Source organism: Cavia porcellus, unplaced genomic scaffold (assembly GCF_034190915.1).
Source record: "Cavia porcellus strain 051 isolate PalLab524CR breed Dunkin Hartley unplaced genomic scaffold, mCavPor4.1 scaffold_22, whole genome shotgun sequence".
Taxonomy (NCBI): domain Eukaryota; kingdom Metazoa; phylum Chordata; class Mammalia; order Rodentia; family Caviidae; genus Cavia; species Cavia porcellus.
The window spans coordinates 15,515,104-15,532,218 of NW_026947505.1; the positions used below are offsets into that span (position 1 = coordinate 15,515,104).

At 38.4% G+C, this 17,115-nt stretch overlaps 1 long non-coding RNA gene across 1 annotated transcript in view; it reads right to left on the reverse strand.

Moving 5' to 3' along the window:
- Positions 1-9,170: 9,170 nt before the first annotated feature.
- LOC134472231 (uncharacterized) overlaps positions 9,171-17,115 on the reverse strand; it is a 178,846-nt gene continuing 170,901 nt past the window's right edge. The window contains exon 5 of the long non-coding RNA XR_010042124.1: positions 9,171-10,357. This is a non-coding gene — a long non-coding RNA (uncharacterized LOC134472231). The remainder of the gene's footprint in view (positions 10,358-17,115) is intronic.

The window sequence follows — 17,115 nt, forward strand, 5'->3', positions numbered from 1 at the left end:
TATCCATGGGTCGCTCACATTTTGACACATCTTGGGAACAGAGGGACTGTCTTTTCATCTGGATCTTTTTAAGCTTGTTTGCATAATGAATAACCTTGAATGCCAGAGACGATATGTGGCATGCTGACTATCCATTGTAATAAAGAAAATGTTTCCCTCTGGAAGAAGAAAATGCAGACATGCTTGCTGTCCTTATAAAATATGCACACATCCCTTATGTGGAGAGTTTCTTCCCTGGAATGCAAACTGCTGCATGCATGGCTTGTACCGTTTGTATCCGTGGCCACCTGCATCACTTCCACAGCATCTAAAGACAAACAAAGCTGTCATATGTAGGCTGGTGTTCGTGGTGCTACTGTCTTTGACTCAAGAGTTTCATGTCATCTTACATATCCATTAAACCAGGGCAAACTAACTTATTAGCTTGAAAATTTTAAAATTCAGAGATTCTTCACTGTTTCTAATAGTTTGGATAACGATAACAGGATGCTGACTTAGTTGTGCATGCCCAGAGGAGAAAGGCTAAGAGTTCTACAGGCCAGATTTGGGAGTATGACAGCACCCTTTGGCATCTGAAAACAAATGCTGGCCAAGAAGGAGGGGAGTAAGGAAGGCCCCACATTGTCCTCCCAGCTAATGGACGCTTTGAGGGCAGAAGACTATATCAAATAATGTTTGGTCATTACACATCCTTCCCTGGGAGCGTTCATAACTGTTACCATGGCAATGGGAAGAAAGCTCTGCAGCAGCCAAAAGGTACTGACGCTGTAGCTCATGAACCACAGCACTTCCACAGCTGAAATGCATTCAACAGTATTTCAGGTACCAGTGCAAAATCATCAGAAGTCTTTTTGGTTGAGTGTGGGCTGATGCCTGTCCAAAACCTGCTCAAATTCAGCTACCTTACTTCCAGGCATGGGAGGTCTCTCCCCTTCATATCCTCTCTCCTCACCACTTCACCTCTGCTCTGACTTCAGCTGCTTTACAGAGAGGCCTCCCTACTCCAAACGGACCAAAGCTGATATGCACCTGGCTCATGATGCTGAGGAACTGCCAAGTCACAGTCTTACCCAGTCCTGTGGCTCAGGGAATAGAGTTTGCGCTGTGTTTACAATGGGGAAGTCACCCAGTGTAACCTTGGGTCGAACGATTTGGATAAGTTCCATGTCCTGTCACTGCTGGGCCACATCTGAAAGCGCTTCCTCATCTCAGAAATGCTGAGGAAATTCCCCCCATGTGGAAGAGCCGTGTGCAGAGAAATGCTGACCTACAGAGCTAGCACTCCTTTCAGCTTCAGTGTCAGTTCTTAGGACTGTGGAGAACAGAGGCGGCCTCTGAGGGGCCCCTGAGACTTTGGACCTTTCACCCCTCTGACACACATACCAGCTATGATGTTTTTAAAGGTAGCTTCTGAAAAGTAGCTTTCAGCTGAGCTTTGGGAAAAGCTAAACACCTCCTTCACAGAAGCCTCGTGACACTGTGGCCTGGGTCAACTGAAATTCAATGACGCCCAGAGTGAGGTAGGCTCAACAAGCCCCGCTTGTCAAAGGAAAATGATACATTCAAGAACACAGTTGGTCTGGCCCCAGCAGCATCTCAGTATTACACGAAAAGTGGCGCAACCAGCCCTCTAGGGGAACTTTATCTCCTACTCTGTTTCCCAAAATGAAGCCACTGACTGCAGGAACACCTCAGTTTACAGAGGTGTTCTATACTCTAGGTTTGGTTCACTGATGGTGACACTTATTGTCATGGTTTGTGTCTGGATGTCCCCTCAAAGTGTCATGTGGTCATGGGGGTGGCTTTTCAGGGTCAGCTGGATCCAGAGTGTGTGCTTGATTCATGGTCTAATTCTGGGATTAAGGGTGTGAATGCTGTATTTGCCCGAGGGCAGGTAGCCTGCATAAAATACAAGGGAGGGAAAGTGGATTGCTCTCCCCTTCTGCCCTGTTGCTTTTGGTATCTTCTGCTACCATGACTTTTTGCCCCTCTGCCATGCCACTCTAGCTTAGAGCCAACAATTTTGGTCTGAAACCTCTACAAACTGTGAGGTAAATGAACCTTTCCTTCTTTAACTTTGGGTGTTGGATATTTTATCTTAGCAAAGAAAGAAAAGTAACCATAAGACCTATGGATATTATGTTGAGACCTAAGTAATTCAACTTCTGGTAATTTGAATGCATCAGAGAGTGTTAACTTGATGACTGGGATCCACTTAAGGGTCTGGTGCAGCTTTCTATGGGTGTTGCTGAAGGGGTCATGGAGGTGTGGACTTGGGGTTTATGTCTGATCTCTCAGCTCTCTCTATTGCTGTTCTCCTATTTCAGGGAGATTGTGACGTAAGCAGTTTTGCACTACTACAGCCTTTCACCAAGATGTTTGTGTTTTTAGAGCCAAGTAACTTGGACTAAATCCTCTGAACTGTAAGCCAAACAAAGCTCTCCTCCATTATGTTGTAGGTTTCAAGCATTGTGTCCCAGTGATAGGAAAGCTGGCCAATACACTGGCATAAAATTATATTCATACATGTGATTAAAGTCATATTTGCAAAGATGTTTATCACAGCATTAATTTTGACAGCAAAGAAGAAACTACCAAAAAATGTCTCATGCAGAAACTCACTACAAACCATGTATCTAGTTCAGTATAAACCAAAACTGACATCAATTTTTGTTTATACAAATGGCAAGTATTTTCTCAGTGAAGTGTGAATAAAAGCATGTTTCATTACCTCTGCCATGTGTTGACCAAGAACATACATCCAAACCCTAACAGCAGTACGCCTGCTTAGGAAAGAAAATTATAAGGAAATTCTCTCCTCTGTCAAATCCTCCAGATCTCAACACTGTTGCCATGAGGTTTCCCCATACAAATTCCACACTAATTTCAGGATTTATGGTTATGTGAAAAGCAAGAGGCTAAAATGGTGAGGCTTATAAAAACAGCATCTATAAGTTGTTTGCATGGATTTCACTGAAAGGAAATACAAGAAAATGGTAACAGAGTTTCCTATGCGGAAAAAGACAATAAAGTCCTTCACATCTTTCATGAAAATGAGTCTTATTTTTATTGCTATAAATAAAGACTCAAACTTTTAAAAAATATTATCTCTGGGCACTGGATATTTAAAAAACTACTTACTTGTTTACTGTTATTTTATTTACTTTCTATTATTTCTTTGATTTATTTTCTTCCTTTCCGTGTATGTGTGTGTGTGTGTGTGTGTGTGTGTGTGTGTGTGTGTGGTGTATGTGTGTGTCTGGTTTTTTTTTCTATAATGAACTTGACTTTATTTCAAAGAGAAAAACTTTAGCATTTTGAAAAGAATTATCTAGAAATAATATAGGAGGAGCAATCATGTGTCCATATTTGATAGCTGGGAAAGCAACATAAATTATTGTGATCCCTGTTGCTAAACAGAAAAGTAGAACCTGAAGGTAAACCTCGATGCTGACATTAGGATGGGGAAGAGGCACATAGGATACAGCTACAATCACAAATGCCTGGAAGGGAAAGTAAATCAGTAGCAAAAGGGCTTGTAAAAAAACTCTCCAATCACAGAATCAAACAAAAATTCAAACAACACCTAGATTTTATCACTTATTCTGATATCTTCTTAGACACAAGGCCATAACCAAAGAAAGAAACAATATAGTAACAGCCTTTCTCCATTCCATTCATTTCAGTGTCACAGGCAATTCTCCCAGAATACCTTCTGGACAAGGTTCAGTCATCACCGTACGACACAGACAGACAGATCTCCGAACATGCGGGTGCAGATTCTTTGATTGCAACCTCAATCTGAAGGGTTTAAGATGGAGAATGTTGTGCCACTATTGTGGTATATCTTCCAGACATTGGAGAATGCATTTAGGAGCAGCAGATGGAAGTTCATTTGGGGAGACTGTGTGAAAATATCTTTTTCCTGTGGAGATTTGCTAAACTAAAGGAAGAAAATCAATGGATTGGTGTTTTGTACAGTCAGTACTCGACTCATGTTAGTAACAATGGCTACAAATCAGCTTATGTAACTCCAAGAATGCAAGGTAGACCCTTCATCTTTCGGGCAACAGCACCTCCTAACTATTTCACTTCGTCCTTGAGGTTGTTGCTAGTGGCAACAGAAAGAATGCACTGGAGTGTCATAATAATCCTCCATTAAATCCCTAGTGTTTAAATTTTAATGCTATAATTCAAGAGCTGACAAAAGCCCATTGAGCGTGTCTATGGGGAGGAAAACGGGCCAGCCTGCTTTCTCAGGAATGATGCTATAGCAACATGGAATGAATTTGGGGTCAAGGAACAAGCAGTCTCCAAGCTTTGTTTGCATTTCCTGGCTAAAAGTGGAATCCACCATTATAAATTTTACTCAAATACATACTTATTTTGAGGAGTGGAAAGATAGCTCACTTAGTACCATCATGTACGTGGAAAATAGAAGGAGACAAAGCCAGAACTGGAAGAAAGATGTGCTGACAGATGAAATGATTTTGTAAGTGACCACTTTAGAAGCTTCTAGCCCCACCCCTCAGTGCATGACACCCAGTGCTTCTTCCCTGAGCAAATGATGCTTTAGAACATGGAGAAGTATGACAATCTGCAAGATGCCTTCTTAAAAGAAGGAGGCAACAGACCTGGGCGTGCCCTCCTTACAGTCAATAAGATGTGGAAAAGTAGGGTGACTTTGATTTTGCTCTTCACAATGGCACTTGTGTTTCAGTGGGAAGATGTTTTTTTCTACCAGAATAAACAAATACACCTGAATCACAATTGCCTATTGTGTATCATAAAGAGAGAAAGAGACAGAGAGAGACTACCCAATATCCAGAAGTGCGTGCTGCCAACATATTTCCCTAGACAGATGTGTTTTCATTTCCAGTCCTTTTAACATCAGTGTAATGAATCAGTGTTCAACTAAAACTGTGTTTTGGGTGTATTTGACCCAATAAGATGTGTCCAGTTATAGACTTTATTTCCCCAGCTTATAATACACAGGAATGGAGAATGTTATGTTTCAAGTGCTAAATAATAGCTGAAAACTATGTCACTCAGCAAAACTCAGAGGTCTTGCATTCCTGTCCCCTTACCCAAGCCTTCATTGTCACATTTCAACAATTAAAACCTGTCCCTCCCAATCCTATCATGCCCTCTGCTATCACCCCCTAAAATTCACCCTAAGAACCACAGCCACAGAATTATCTTCCTAACATGGTAGCCGAATTCCTCCATTAAAAACTCTGTGATGCCTACAGAATCAAATTCATAGCTCTACAAATTAGCTATGCTATTACAGTTAACCACACTGTGTAACTTGCTCTTTCATTATTATACTTTGCTCATATTTCCCTCATAGTATGTTCATTAATAGATTCTGCCCAGAATTTTCTCATCATTATTTTTGTATTTTAAACCCAGTTCAAATGCCCCCTTTACCAGAGAAGCTTTTCAGAATTACTCTTTCTAGAAAAAAATTGCTCTTTCTTCCTTCCTTCCTTCCTTCCTTCCTTCTTTCCTTCCTTCCCTCCTTCCTTCCTAACTTCCTTCCTTCCTTCTTTCCTTCCTTGCTTTCTTCTTTCTTTTTCTCTTTCTCTCTTTTCTTTCCTTTTTCTTTTTTCTTAGAAAACATGCCCATATAGATTTGTCTTTAAGAACTTATTTAATATCTTTTAATAAGCAATTACCCCTCAAGGTCAGTAATTGTACATTTAATTATTTTTATTCATTTTATTCCTAAAAAGAAATGCTAAGAAAATATTTTCTAACCTGTGCGGTTTAAGTGGCTCTGGTTACTAGAAACATAGAACATGTTAAATTTGTGTTATGTTATCCATAAAAACTTATATAAAATAAAAATCAAAGGTATGGGATAACAATATTAAAATGTTGTAAACACTGAAGTTGCATTAAATGGAAGACTGGTTTAGTTCAAGCTGATAGAAGCTCTTTCTCACAAACACTTACCCAGTCTTGAGAACAGAAAGAGAAATACTCATGAGACATTCTGGCTCTGAAAATTTCCACCCAGAAGTAGCAAACATCCTTCTGCTGATACTTTTTAAGTCAGAGCAAGTCACATGGCTCACCTGACTTCCAGGAGACAAAGAAGTGATATCCTTTATGCATTCAAAAATCACCACAATTGGAAATGTTTAGAGAATAGTAAACATTTTTCTCGTATTTTCCAGTAGTTATAGGAAAATAATAATAAATTTTAAAATCTTATTTTAGAATACATATATGGTACACTAAAAATTAGAAAATTCTCTGAAATTAGATATCAGCTATATCTAATCAAAATTGAAGAGCTGGGCATGGTGGCTCACGCCTGTAATCCCAGCACTTGGGAGGCTGAGGCAGGAGGATCACTGTGAGTTCGAGACCAGCCTGGGCTACAAAGTGAGCTCAAGGCCAGTCTGAACTGCATAGTGAGAACTTGTCTCAAAAAGACAAAAAAAAATTGAAGAATATCTTTCAAAAGCCTTAGCAAGTTGCATTTTTAATCAAGAAATGTGGCAGTTGGCTATTCCTTGCCAATTTGGAAAATAGATTCTTAGATAAATTTTTCGATGAAGATTGTTATTATAATTCCTTTCCCAACTTGGTGCTTCAGGTATTTTGTCTCAGCAATGAGTAAAAAGTAACTAAGACAGCAGTTATCTGCTGGTTTGTTGTTTTTCTCCAGAAATATGCATTTAAGAGAACAGTTTGAGTTTATTTCCTGAGTGGACACATTTAGATCTGAGGTCTACCCAAGAAAGACAAGACTTTGACTTTTAACTTCAAGCCAATTATAACATTAGTGAGGCTGTCCCTCTGTTATTCAGTTAGCACTTCGCATCAGTCCCTGACTTTAGCCAGTTTCATCTGTAATATAAGTTAATACACAAGAAAAGAAATGAAAAAACATAAAATATTGCGCAGCTATTCCAAAAGCTCAAACAACTCAAAGTTATAGTCTCCCTAAGGACAATTCATAGCCACACCCATACATACAGAGATAACGTGTTTCAAAGGGAAAGAAAGAATCTGTGGAAAATCCCAATCAAAACACAGATGAGTTTTTACTTTATAAAAAATACATCAGGCCCAATATTTGGTAGTCTGATTATAACCTCTACCAGTTTTTCTCACTGTATACTTGTTGCACATAGAAGAAGAAGAGGAAGAAGAAAAGGAAGAGGAGAAAGAAGGAGGAGGAGGAGAAAGAGAAGGAGGAGGAGGAGGAGGAGGAGGAGGAGGAGGAGGAGGAGGAGGAGAAGGAGGAGGAGGAGGAGGAGGAGGAGGAGGAGGAGGAGAAGAAGAAGAAGAAGAAGCAACTGCCTTCTGTTTGCTCTTCTATCTTTCCCGAGTGTTGCTATTCTGGATTCTCATAGAACACTTCTCCAAAAATGAAAGAGAATAAGCAACAGTAGGGAAGAACATGAATATTGTCAATCTATAAAAAGATGTTCAAACAAGGTTTTAAGGAAGGAAGAAAGTTCTAGCAAGTTTAGACAACACATTTTCAGATACTATTTAAGTGTGTATATTACTATTGCAGATCAAGATTCTCAGAAGGTTGCCTACAAGATGGAGCTCAACATAAATAAAGTTGGAGAGAAGATTTATTTATTTACCGGTGGAGAGAGATTTACTGTCAGGATCGACAACTGCATGACAGGAGGAGAGTAAAATGGGGCTAAGGAGAAGGTGAACGGTAATGCAGTAACCACAGCAGCAAGCGCAAGCTCAAGGGAGCCTTGGGGTCTGGATGGTCCTTTAGATGGAACCAAGTTGAGAAAAGGGAATTGGGCTTCTACACCGCGCATCAGCCTGGTCTTTGGATACAGCTGATCCTCTAGAAGGGGAGTGAATTTGGGCCATATGAGACTTTTTTAGAGGGGAACTCCCAAGAAAACAGAGCTGGGAATTATCAGCCAGCAGTACTCCCGGAAGTTGATGGAAATGGCCCTCCCATCCAGAGAGGAGAGTCCAGAAGGGTAGCCCCGCTTGGGTCTTCTTGTGTCTGAATGGGTCTCTCCAGTCCTCTTTCCCAGAGTAAACTTATCAGAGGAGAGTGGAGGGGGCTAAGCACAGCTTTCCCTGATGGAGCTGAGCTGGAGGCTCAGCTGTTGGAACTCACCCTCTCCTTCCGCTGCAGTCCATCCTAGAATCTTTTCTCCCATTGCGGTAAGCCTTGCTCGTCATGGTGGCTTACTTGGTGGGGTGACCAAATTTCTGTCACTGATGGCCTAAACAACTGGTCACTAAGCCCTTCTCACACTGTGGCTGCTATGTCTGTCAAATTGTCATCAAAAGGCAAAGATACACCAAGCAATAACCAAGTCCCCAAGCCGCTCCTGCGTGTCTCTAGTGCAGCCTTTCTCCTATTTTGATCCACCACTTCTGTCAGCGTGGAACCCCTCCTTTTCCACCGGCTCCTTGGGATCTGGACTCTAAGGAGCATAGGCAGAAAGCATAGCTTGTTCCCAAGTTATATCCCAGGTCAGGAACTAAGACCATTAAACAGACATCAGAATTTCAGCCAAAAGGAGTCAGAAGCTCTCGACGGGCCATTCTGGCTTTCAGTTCTTAGTTCCTAGCACATGTATGCTAACCACATGATGGTCATTGATTGTCTTGGAAGTTAACTCCCCGACTTTGCCTGTTATCATGTCCAGGTAGGTGCTTCACCTATACTTTCTATAAAATATTCCAACACTCTCTGAAGCTGCAGCTTTTGGATGAGGTGGTTTATAATAGGACCAACAGGTCTTATGATCATGGGCGCTTTTTCACCCTGCTTACCATAAAGCAAGACTCTTACATGGTAAAGGAAACAACAAACAAAGTGAAGAAATAACCTAAAGAAGGGGAAACATACTCGTGAACTAGATGTCTGATAAGTGTATGAATCAATCAACTCTGTAGCAAAGAAACACCTAATGTGGTTTAAAAATTGAGCAAAGAAGCTGAATAAATACTTTTCATAAGAGATACCCAAATGGCCAATAGGTAAGTGAAAAAATACCCCAAACCACTAAGAGAAGCAAAAGAAAACTGCAGTAACCTGTCACCTCAAACCTGTAAGTGTGGAGGTTTTTAAAAAGTCAAGAAAGAAGTATTGACAAAAATGTGGAGAAAAGGGAACCTTGGGCATTGTCTGTGAGCATAAAAATTAGTGTCACCAATATGGAACGCAGGACAGGGGCTTCTGGGCTTAGAGTTTCTAGACAGTGGCATGCTAGCATTTTGGACCAGATAATTCTATACTGTGCCTTACAGGACATTTAGCAGCAGTGGCCTCTAACCACTAGATGTCAGCAGTCTCTCCCCAGGATGCCCAAGATGTCCTTGAACCTGGACCTATGTCTAGGGGTTGCATCTGGGGTGCTGAATGGCCCCTCATTAAGAATTACTGCCTTAGTCTAAAGCAATGTGGTGAGCACCTTTATGGGTGGACAATACTCTCTGGAATCCATTAGTAACTGTATAGTACTAGATTCTAAAAACTGGAAAAGGCAAATTCATACCCAGAATATAATTTAGGTTCAGGAAGTATTCAGTCAAAAGCAATTGAAGCATGGAAGGAAACAAATGTATTCACTTTGTCGTGAGGGGCTGGCTGGCCTCCCAAGAGACTGCTGCCACATCCGGGGCTCACTGTCGGCTCCTGTTGGGTATTTGGCAGAGCCAGTTGTTAATCAGCCTCAGTGAAGGGGACTGTGTGTTGCTGGGCCCAGGCCCCAAGATCTTGGCTGTCCTTGTGTGCTCCGCGGAGCCTCTGAAGCCAGAGCTGGCTGACACTGGCCAGCTGACTTGGTTAACTGTAGATGACTTGGTAACCAACCATGGAGTAGAAAGATCTGATACTTTGTCCCCACTCTCATTATTCTGTCCACATACTGGGATCCCAGAATGTCTTGTTCCTGGTCTTCCATCTGTCTCCTTCCAAGCTATTTTCCACCCATGAACTTGCAAATTATAATCTTAAGTCATTCTTTTTTTCTCCAAAAAGAGGAGAATCAGTTGTGCTGGCAAAATCACTGCCTACTGGCAAATGTTTTGGCAAAGTCGAGACCACCATGGAGAGGGGCTTCAGGAAAGTCCCAGTCCAATTTTAGCTTGCACCACACACAGAGCAGACAGTTTGTAAACCACGCTGCTCTCTCCCTGCTTCTCCAGCTGCCATAAGGAGACCCCCTGTGCAGCCAAGGCACATGCTAATTAGGACATCTTGCTTGGCGCAACCGTGGTGAGTGACATGGACATCTGGGCCACCAGGGTGCTTGTGCCGAATCCTGGACATTTCTGTCTGAAGAGCTGTGGGTTTGATGAAGTATATAATTTGGCCTCTTTGATTCTTAGTTTCTCATCTCTGAAATGAGAGATCAAATGAAATAAGTTACAACATCACTTCCAGTTTTAGAGTTTTACAAGAGGAACCATAGTTTCATACTTTGAATTAGGATAGACATTGGCAGCTACCATTGCTTTGTGACCAAGGAAGTGCTCCTTGCATAATTCTATCAACAAACACCTGACCGGTGTATCACCATTCTGAACAATTAAGTCATCGTGACTATACAAAAACCAGGTTTTCAAAGCCATTACAAAACCCACTGTGCTTACAATACTGACATTGTTTCAGAGTTCACCATTCAGTTTCCTGTACCAACTTTCACAATGATTTGTAAATCCAAATTCATCTGACATGAAAAATCAGGCCTGTAGACCTTACCTAGGGTCCTGCCCTAGGTATTGAGTGTTTTTGTGTCAGTTCTTCAAGAAGGAGGTTAATGCATGGATTTGCTGAGCAAGAAGTGAGAGCCAGTCTGACATCTCATGAATCAGTCTACAAACGGAAGTTGTACTTACCCATTCTCTTAAAGCTACTTACAGTTTTTTAATTCTCAAATTGTGAGGTGCCTAAGTTTAATCTACAAATACTGGTCTCATAATTGTACTTTTAACAAATATTAATAACAGGAAAATTACTGAAAGAATTGATTTTAACACCTTTTACCCCCAAATACGCAATTCAATCTACAGCGTTCTCAATGCTAGTTCTTTATAATGTTATTTATTTGTCATATGTGCCTTTTAATTTCTGTAAGAAATATATAGAAATGGCACTGATATTCTTCTATTAATGAATTATCTATTTGATGACTATTTTTGACTTACAACAGCAGAGAGTCACACAGGCTTATGAGCCACCCCTCGGATTTAGTATCCACAATTGAGACTAATGGCACGGGCACATTAGCGGCAGTGTGGCCTGGCAGTGGCTTCCATAATCTAGTACTTTAAATCTTCCTATTGTATAGCACAGGATTGTAGTCTTGTGTTATGTTACATGTTACAGTAGTGCACGTAAGAGTTATGCAAATAAAAGCAAGAGTCCTTGAGTTGGAGTTTCCTTTAACCATTTCTTTTTGGTTCTCATAATGAACAGACCATATACAGTTCCTCCCATAAAGACAGATTCATTTAACCACACCGCAGGAATAGTAGTCAGTCGTTAAATGAGGAATGCTGGCACGTATTTATTGAAATTATATTTAAATAACGGTGAGGCACATGAAGTCAAAAGGGGAAACAGAAACCCCTTACCTTTGAAATCAAGTCCCTACTAATCTGTCTTTTCCATCACAAGCGTTTTCATATTGTAAGCATGAAAGTCTGCTTAACTTTTTATTCCTGATAGATTACTGGAAGCATACTATATACCATTTTATATTTTATAAACTGTTTATTATATTCAAAGAATATAATACTATTTTATAAGCTGTTTATTATATTCAAAGAAAGATCAGGAATACTCATCCATGTCTATGTATTCAGACATTATTTCTTATAATGACTTAATTTGTCCAATAATTCTACTGTGAATTATTGTAGGTTTTCATGATCATGAATAATGTCACAGCAGACATAATCATGTTTATTTTAAGCTTGTGTACTTACGTGATTGCTTTATTAGGCTAGATTTCTATAAGAGCCACAACCTAATCAAAGACTATTATATTTTGATATTTATTATCAAATTTCTTCCTAAACAAATGTTTAGGAATTTGTAACAATGTAACAAATGTTAGGTAATTTGTAATTACCACTCTTGCCACTTTCTATAAAAGTATTCCTTTCCCTACCAACAACATAAGAGTTCAATATTTCATTTTTTTACCATATTTGCTTTGTTTCAGGTAATATTAGCTTTATAAAACTAATTAAAAAGTGTTGTTTTAGCTTAAGAGTTCTTTGACTACTCAGGAATTTTGACCAATTTAAATAGCAGAAAATACATTCTCCATTATATAAGAGCAACCCCCCAAAGTGAAAGTTCTACACTATTTCAACTACTTTATTTTTGTAAAATCTTTTCATATCTATTATCTTATTACAGTAAATCCAACATTTTTTGAAACATCTAAAAGGATATTTGAAATTAGAAAAAAAGGTTTTTAAATTTTGAAAGATTTTAGTATCTTACTATTAAATAGTTTGATTTTGTACATATATCTAAGTGAGTTTGCAGAAAGCTACAGACCAGAAAAGGCTCTGGTAAGTGATTTGTTGTTTGATTTGATATTGGCTCAGTTGTTAACTTGAACTGGGAGGCATATTTAGCACTGTGCTTTGGAAAGATAGTGTGGCTCTGACGGAAGGAAGAGAGAAAAGGAACGGAAGACAGAAGCCCAGAAGACAAAGGAAAGAAGGAAAAAGAGGCTTCAGACATTTTAAATACCCAGAAGTTGTGGGGAAAGGTCATCATTTTTCATAAATATATTTTATTGGATGTTATTTAAAAAACAAATGTGCAAGTGAAATTAAAAGGATTGGATAATTATTTATTTCCTTACTTCCCAGGCCCATCCTCATTCATCCAGTGTTAACACTTCAGCTTGTTTTGGAAGCCTGCGTTTTCCAGTAGAGCAGGTGTATGAACATATTGGGTCGGTCAACCACTTATGGATGCTGAAACTTGAATAATACACAACAAAGCAATAATATTGATTCTATTTAAAATACTAGTCATAAGTCTCACTTAGCTAAAATGCAAAATCCATAATCATTTTGAGCAGCCCGTCTGAAGGTCCACATAGAAAGACAAAAAGCTTTGTAATAGTATGCAAATTCCATATGGTGGCTATAATTGTAATTCCATGTTGATTCCAATATGCATAATTATGTTGCTTGAAAAACTCCTTTCTTCTTAAAAACTGGACTAGGGTGGTCATGATAAATGTCTTTTTAAAACAGTACAACTGGTCTACCTTAAATAACATAGGTTGGAATTCCATAGGTAAGCCTTGATCAAAACTCTCCACTGGGTAATTTAAATAAGCAGAATGTTCATGAGACTTGAATATAAATGGTACCACACTAAAGGGGAATGTCTGCGGTCTCCTGTTGACTGCTGCATAACATGTTTCAACAAAAGAAATTATATTCACACAAACATTACTTGAACATACCAGAAAGTCTTTCATTAGAGGAAAAATATTTCTGTTGAAAAAGAGCAAGAAACAGGAAAACATATGATGTCTAACAGATGAAAAGTGCTTCATACAATTTGTGTTGAACAGCAGAATACAGCAGTTAAACAATCAATGGAATACATATTGAAGATGAGAACTTGGAAGATTTTTCCTCTTTTTTAAATTTTAGAAAGAGATTGAATGTGATGATATAAAAAGTCGGGCAGAGATAAAATATATTGAATCTTTGTGAATACTTTTACCCAAAGCATTCATGTGGATAGATGAATGCCTGCCACAAACTTGGAACTTAAAGCAATCAGATATTTTGCCTTAACATGGGAAACTGTCATAGAGAAACCCAAGCAAGACATAATCCCTAACTTGGTTTCCATTGTCTTCTACGTACTGTTGCTTATTCTTCACACCAAGTAAAACAATCACCTTACTTCCTACCAGGTGTCACCATTTGAGCAAGTATTTCCATCTGAAATTGCAATATGTGATGTGTATCGTCTACCAGTATAAACATATTTCTAAATAGCCATAACATAAGAGGTATAGAAAAATATGTTCTCTGTAAGTCAGCAAAATAAAAGTATGAAATGAGAGATAGCCTTAGAATAACAGTATGTTTTGGACCATAAAGATAGAAATATGAAGCTCTTAGTAGGTGGTTTAAAAAAACAAGATTAGAACCCAGGTCTCTAGAAACTTGTCCTGCCTTAGTGCAATGCCTCTCAAAATAATATATAAATCACTACTACAAAAATAGCATCATAGTATATCTTGGGCAAATATAAAATCCATGCTGATTTTTAAACCTAATCATAAGATAAGCATATGGGAGAAATTTACTTGGCTTTCTCTGATCTCTTAAAAACAAGGTTGCTAACACATTCCAAGGTCCAGAATGAACAAGAAGAAAGAAGATGAAAAAATCAGAGGAAGGGTGGAGATAGCAGCCCAAATCACTCTAATAGGATTAAGGTATAGGATGTCCTGGTTTAGAAAATGTGGTTGGGAGGAATGCAAAATATATTTTTAAGAATTGCATCATAAAAATATACATACCTCATAAGTTCCAAAAACTGGTAATAGAGTTTTTAAATTCTCATATTCTTCAAACAAAAAGAAAATAAGTAATGAACAGTTCAGGGGTATGTTTTTACCTGGTTTATTTTTGGACTCTAGTTTCCAAAGAAATCACGATCGTGCTATAAACCATCACATAATATTAGACCTGCTTTTCCACTTAACTTTAGCATGCACCATTGTGTTCAAACTTTTGTAAATATTCATGGGTGGCTTTTCACTAAATTGGATGTTCCATGGGTTACAAAATGCTTTCTATTTTTTGTCTAATTTTGGAGTGGAGTTTTCCTGGCTCAAACATTTTATACTCTTTCCTGAAAATAAAATGATTTTTACTTGTGCTTTAGAGCTTTAGGAATATAGTGTTCATTCTTGTGAAAGTCCACTTTCCTCAAGAATCTTCTTTAGAAGGAAACCTCAGTGGCAAAGTGTGAACAAACAGAAGAACTGCCAATGAAGGGAAAAAGCTGCTCCTATGAGGCTGCCGTGCTCAGGGCCAAGGAAGAAGTCCTGGATATTTCGGCCTGGTTTGTTCAAAATAGGATTTAAGGAAGTCTTCAGTCCCGTTTTTCATGGATTAACCCATATTTCACTCTTTCTCCTTATATAGAAATGGCTGGACTGGTCAAATTTTCAAAAGCAATGAAGAAAAGGGGTTTTTGAGGGCCAAATCAAATTTTATGTTTCTGTTTCTCTCAAATTATTTTCAGATGCAAGAAAAAGCAAACCACACAGAAGAACTGCACACTGCAATGAAGCTGGAATGCAAGTCCTCATCTGGGGGAGGGAACAAGCTGGATAATTCAGTCACAAAGTATGTGAACCACAAACAAGTATAAACACACAAGTAGACACAACACACACACACACACACACACACATACACACACACACACACACAGAGTCTGCTCTTTTCCCAGGAATTTTCATCAATGTAGTTTTTTTTTTAAATCTATTCATTTCCTTGTAAAAGCATATGAAAAAATTCTATTTCTTTATACATGGAGTCACTTGATATTAGAAATATTGTAAATAATCATTTTTAAAAATCAAAATTTATCTAGGCAAGTTTTTCATCAAGAGCTTAAACGTCATAACAAAGCTGAAAATGAATGCCTGGACCTCAAATTTCCCACTAGAACTCAGCTCCAAAATGTCTCCCTAAAATATGGGAATTTCCAGCATGAACACTTTCTGTTTTTGTCTCTCATGTGGTCACTTGCAGGGAGAGCAGAAAATATTTCCTAAAGAAAGCAAAGTTGGCTGTAAAGACATCCATCCAAGTCTTTACATAACTGATAGACTTGAATCAAACGTTTGACTTTTCAGTTTTTTCAAATAATTAAAAAATTAAAATTTCTACTGGGTTATACCATCTGTCTTAGTGATATTTATATTTATATTTATAATAAAATGAAAATTTGATATGATTTCCTAATTCCTTGAGGAAATAGCAATGCCCTATATTTCTAGACTGGTTTGTAGTTTTCACAGATTTTATACTATGAGATTTTGTGATTGGCTCTATTCATTTCTTTTTTATTTCTTCTATATGCTAAGTACTGAGATAGATGTCAATACACAGCACATATTCGTGAAGATCATTTGTGTGTATAAGCAGATAATTTAAAAGATGATCAAATATTTTTATTTCTCAAAATGCGTGCATTTGTCCAGAAAAACCCTTCTAGAAAACAATATCTAAAAATAATGAGTATATTATTGTAAATAACGTGTTTATAGTCTGATGAAAAAAAATCAATGAAGTATTGATATGTAGAAATGTAAAGAAGGCGTGAGCCTAGGAAACAGACAAGTCTCAAAGCCACTGTTTGCTCTGAGGGCACTGGCCATCAGGTGGCTCTTACCTGCATTAGCAGAGAATTGTGGGATGGAAAACTTAAGGGCAAGAAACTGCCCCACCATAAAGCCTCCCAGGTAAAAACCTTTGAGAGCTGATATCCCCAGCTACAGAGTAGAAAAGAGCATTTTTAGGAGATTGAAGCCAAGCACGCAAGACTGAGGCAGTGGAAAAACCAAAAAGCCAAGACAGCCCAAGACACTGCAGATTACAGAGAGACACACAAATACTAGGAAGTAAATGTCAGCCGCGGGTTTCAAGGACGGTAGGGATGACAAGATGCAGGAGGACCAGCAACCTTTCAGAAATGAATAGGTAGTTTTAAGAAAAAAGGAATAGGGGCTGGGGATTTAGCTCAGTGGCATAAGTGCCTGCCTTGCAAGCAGGCAGTCGTGAGTTCGATCCCTGGTACCGATAAAAAGTAAAAAGACAAAAAAAAAAAAAAAAAAAAAAAAAGGAATAAAAAAATATGAATCTGAAAATAAAGTATTTCCCAGAATATTGTATAGGGAGAAAAAAGAAAATATAAAAGACAGTTGATCAAAACAATGAGACAAGAAAGTAATTGAAATTTTAGAAATAGAGTATACAAGAACAAGGAAATATGCATATTTAATAATGTAGAATTTTCTAGTATCACTGGTCAGTACCAATTTTTTTACTTCAGGAATTCCAGCAAGTATCAAATAGAGTAAA